The sequence below is a fragment of the Octodon degus genome, unplaced genomic scaffold (assembly GCF_000260255.1).
Source record: "Octodon degus isolate 3935 unplaced genomic scaffold, OctDeg1.0 scaffold00131, whole genome shotgun sequence".
Classification (NCBI taxonomy): Eukaryota; Metazoa; Chordata; class Mammalia; order Rodentia; family Octodontidae; genus Octodon; species Octodon degus.
This window is the reverse complement of record NW_004524707.1, coordinates 937,476-942,281: the sequence shown is the minus strand read 5'-3', so window position 1 is coordinate 942,281 and position 4,806 is coordinate 937,476. Positions and strand designations below refer to the sequence as shown.

The 4,806-nt window shown below is 50.5% G+C and overlaps 1 protein-coding gene across 1 annotated transcript in view; it reads left to right on the top strand.

The window, feature by feature from the left end:
- The first annotated feature begins 2,975 nt into the window (after positions 1-2,975).
- Slc45a3 (solute carrier family 45 member 3) overlaps positions 2,976-4,806 on the top strand; it is a 28,220-nt gene continuing 26,389 nt past the window's right edge. Inside the window, exon 1 of the mRNA XM_023701244.1 lies at positions 2,976-3,033. The gene's annotated coding sequence lies outside the window, so the exon portion shown is untranslated. The remainder of the gene's footprint in view (positions 3,034-4,806) is intronic.

The following is a 4,806-nucleotide window of genomic DNA, read 5'->3' as shown; positions in this document are numbered from 1 at the left end:
GGGGGCTTGTGCAGTGTCACTACACGGAGGGCTGCCTGCGTGGGGAAATGAGAGTTGGAACAGATTCAGATGAGCAGAATAATGGGACAGGAACAGGTGCTGGGCCTGAGCAAGGGACAAGGTGGGGAACAGAGGGGAGAAGGGGGACAGGAGGACAGGGAGATAATTACTGGGGCTCCCATGTGGAACACTAAGTGTCCTCTGAGTCCTGAGCTGCCGGTTCCCATCCTATAGGAGAAACCGTCTAGGGCTTTTAAAGCAACATTGTGTAGGGTTTATGGCTGGGAGAGTGAGGCTGGCCAGCCGGCTTGAGTCGCCATCACTGCAAGGAGGCAGGAGACTGAGATGGAGTCAAAGAGCTAGCTGTGGTGGCAGAGTAGGAGACAAGAAGTATCTCCATGCTCCTGGCCCAAGAAGGCACCAGCATCCTGGTTAGTCATAAAGCTCCATTCTGAAGATGAGGAGGTAGATGGGACCCCATCCCTGCCTAGTTGTTCTGTGATGTAGAAACCAGGTTCAGATGCTCAAGGCAGGCCTGAGAGGGGCTCTGAAATGAACACATCCTTTCATTAATTAATTAAAGGAGAAACGAGAAACAAAACAAGTAAGAGTACTAGGGATGGGAAAAAGAAGAATGATTGTGGGGAAAATAATGTAAAGAAGGGCTGGCCAGATAGCTCAGTGGATTAAAGCTCCTACTTAGGCAGATGTAAGGACCAAGGTTCAATCCCCAGTGTGCTATGCCAGCCCCGCCCCCAGGGCACCCTGAGACAGTGACTGAGACTGGGTGTGGTGGTGAGTGCCTGTAATCCCAGCGCTTGGGAGGCTGAAAACAGGAAGGATCACTATGAGTCCAATCTGTGTAGTGAGACCCCGTACTAAATACATAAAATAATAATAATAATGTAAAAAGGAGAAGGCAGGCATGGTGGCACACACCTGTAAACCCAGTACTCTGGGCAGCTGAGGCAGGAGGATTGTAAAGTCAAGGCTAGTCTGGGCAACTTTAGTGGCTTTTTATCTGCTGAGTGGTCAGCTGTGGACAGCAGGTATCAGGTGGGTGGCCTGGCTTGGCTTCATGTCTCACTGGGTGGAGGAGGCTGCCTATAGTACCCCACCCCTCCATCCCTTTTTCCTGGTGCTCAGGAGCAAGGCCCTGCTCTCCCAGAGCTCTCCAGTCTGGGACGGGAAGCTCCTCAGACATCAGACCCAGGCTGCTGCCACTCTTCTGACACCTCAGGCTGGATTGTGCAAAAGTCACATGCTATTCTGGGGCAAGAGGTTAGTTCACAATCTAGCTATTAATTAGTCACTTGCTTATTATTTTGAGCATTGCATCAGGACCGTGAGAATGGTTTGCTAGCCACTTAAATTGGTATCAGTCCTGCTCAGTCCCTGGAGGACACACGCGCTCAGGTCCATCCAGGAGCAAAGCCTGCCCAAAGTCACTGCAGCGTCAATCACCCTGTTGGCCACATTCCAGCCATCCCTTCCCCAGTGTCATCAGACCCCCAAGATGGGGCCTGCCATAAGCTATTTCACCTACTTATTATCCTTGGGCTACACTACACAGGCTCAGGAGACAGGGTAGAAATTCTACACCTCGCCTCTGGAAGTCCCTCTTGTAGTCCAACTTTCATCCCTTTTGCTGCAGTTCTAGTGTTTCCCTCTTATTTGGTCTTCCTTGTCACAGTGGTTGGGTAAATATGGTAGAAGCATTTAATGGTGAGGCTTCAAGACTCTCCTCCTTTTAGTCTTGCAAGAGTCTGCCCTGCAGGGAAGACTGGGTGGGAGTCCTTGGGGCCTCTTTTCAGGCCCTCTTGCCCCTTTCCTGGCCCCTCTGCCTTCCCCACTGTGAAGATGGGAATTGCTGCCAGCAACCAAACCCAAACCCAGGCTGGGCTGTGTCTGGGCCTGCTGCCTCTGCTGCAGCGACACAGGCTGAGGGCTACACCAACCTACTGCGGGGGAGGGACTCCCCACGCAGGAGAGTGCGGTCCTCTCACTGTCTCAGCCCTGCCCCTGGTCAGTCAGTACTCTGTCTCAGACCCCAGTCTGCATCCCTCCAAGCCCTGGGTCTTTGAGAAACTAGCCCAAGTCTCTGGAAGCTGAGAAGCATCACAGAAAGAGCCACCAGCATCCTGGCCTGTAAACCACAGCTTGAGATTCTCTTTCCAGTTGCAGAAACTGAGCCCAAGGCTTCCTGCGTGTGCTCTACCATTGAGCTACACTCCCAGCTAAAACCCTTGCTCTGAGAGCCACATGGGCTCTACCCGAACCAGCTCCCCTGATTCAATCCCAATAAATCTGATCCTTTTTTTTTTTTTTTTTAACCTCCAAAGTTTGTAGCCTTGATTTTTCTTTTTCCTTCAAAGCTAGGACCAGAACCCAGAGTTTTCACATCAAACTATAGTCCTGGCCCTTTCTTATTTACTTATTTTTATTTTGAGAAGAAGTTTCACTAAGTCCATAAATGGGCTGGGCTGGGCTCCAAACTCGTGATCCTCCTGCCTCAGCCTCCCAGAGTGAGCTCTTTGGACCTGCTCAAGCTTCTGGGTCACATGTGAGCACTGCTTTCTGTTTCCCAGAGCAGACAGTCATCTCCACGTGGGGCAGAAACTATAGCGTGCGCATTCCCCACCTGAGCACAGTGGGACAGTTGGGATTCTATTCAGACACCTAACACAGGCGAGCTCAGAGCCCTTTTACAAGTATGTGATTTATGCAGTAGCCTGTATTCTTTCCCAAAAAGCTTTCTCCATTAAAAAAAAAAAAAAAAAGGACTGGCTGCAGGCAGTTACCCAATCCTAGCACCGAGCCTGATTTATACTCATTATTTAATAAATGTTTGTTGGATGACAAATGACCCGAGACAGAGCGAGTGGCCTTGGGTCTGCTGCATTCCAGAGCCTGCACTTTCACTGTTGCGCTGAGCCCCAGCCCCAGACTGGATGATTAGAGAGTTCTGTGGGGGTGTGGCACTGGCAGGGCTCTGTGGCCTCTGACTGTCCCTCCTGCGGCTCTCTAGCCCAGGTAGGGAACCCCCCAGGTGATCTGGGTTCTGAGTGACAGGCGGACATTCACAGCCACACCGTCACCTCCACTGGGCGGGCAATCGCAGGCATCCCGTGTCATGTGGCTTCCAGGGACACTCCTGCAACCCAGAGGGAAGAAGACACATTCATTTCCTCTTATGTCTGTCTCACAGCCTTGAACGAGTTCCATCAAGCACCTAGCCCTGTCACTTGGGTTTTGGCTGGCTGGTAGCGCAGCTCATTTGGAGGAGGCCCGGATTTCCATTCCCAGCACCACACACAAAAAAGTGAGAAAAACAGATCCATAGGATCTCCCTCTTGGGCAGCTCACATCTGAGTAGTCTGCTGATGCCCTTAAAATGTGAGCGGCTCAGAGACTCAGCTCTGGCCGCTGAGAGGAGATTGGGACAAGCTGCTCGGACCTCCAGGACTAAAAGGGCTCCCGGGTCCTGCAGCCTGTGCCCTACACTGCCCTGACTCTGCTGATTCTCCGCTTTAGCCACATGTGACTACTCCCAGGTGAGCTCTCCCCTCCCTCCTCTGACCTCACCTTCCCTGCCTGCTTCAGGGTACCCACAACCACCACACAACACAGATCTGTTTGCCTTCTGAGGCCATTTCTTTTCCACCTTGACTTTGCCCATAGAAAAGCATTCCCTCTTTTGAGACAGTCTCTTTGTATTTTACGCTGGCCTTGAATTCACTATCTAACCCAGGCTGGCCTTGGACTCAAGATCCTTCGAACTCAGCCTCCGGAGTGCTGGGATTCCAGGTGTGCACCACTACCCCGACTGAAAAGTTCTCTTTGTGTAAGGATTTTTGTTGTTCACCACCTGTTGTCTGAGGGAGCCTCCACGCTCCTGGAAGAGCACATTTGTGATTGTTTTTAAATGCTTCCTGCATGCGGGCTCCTCTGTAGGAGAGTCCTCAGCTGTGCGGTGCTAGCATCACTGGTGGGTGATTCGAAGGCCTCTTGTCTTATAATAGCAGTCATGGGGGGGTGCACTGACCTCAAGAACCAGAGGCCACAATTATTCCCAAGCCTGGGTTTGAGAGGGAAGACGCAGTTTCCAGTTCTGCTTTCAGTGGTTTCTATTTCCCCCTTTTCTGTCCCCTAAGATAGCTCAAAGCTTAGAATGTATGCACTCACTGGTAGAAAAATGGGATTTTTATTTTTATTTTGACACAGGGTCTCTCTACATTGCGCAGTTGGCCTCAAACTTGGAATTCCCCTGCCTCAGCCTCGCAAGTAGGTGGGGTCACAGGCATGCACCTCTGTGCTCAACTGTTTTTCACCCTGTTCAAACTCTTCTCTGTCTCGCTTCTCCTCCCAAACCATCCCAGCCCTTTAGAGCAGGAGGCTTCCAGTTGGGCCTGTCTGTCCATTCCTCAGCTCCTTGCCCCTCGCCCTGTGGACACAGGAGTCTAGGAGGGGCAGGGGCAGCCCCAGTGGTGATGGCTTCTTCCACCTTCCTCCATGTCCTTTTATTCCTGCCCTTTAAAAATAATATTCACTCATTCCTTTCAATTGACAAAAGCAATTTATAATCCATATAGAAATCCTGGAGATACTGAAAAGGTCCTCTTACCCCTACCTCAAAATCAAAATCATTCTTCCACTTGTTGAGAGAAAACAGGGCCGGGAAGATGGCTCAGTAAACTAAAAGCTTGCCTGGAAAGTACAAGGGTCTGAGTTCAATCCCCAGTTCTATAATTTTTTTTTTTAATAAATCAATCTTTTGTTGTTGTTGTTGTTGTTTATTTATTTATT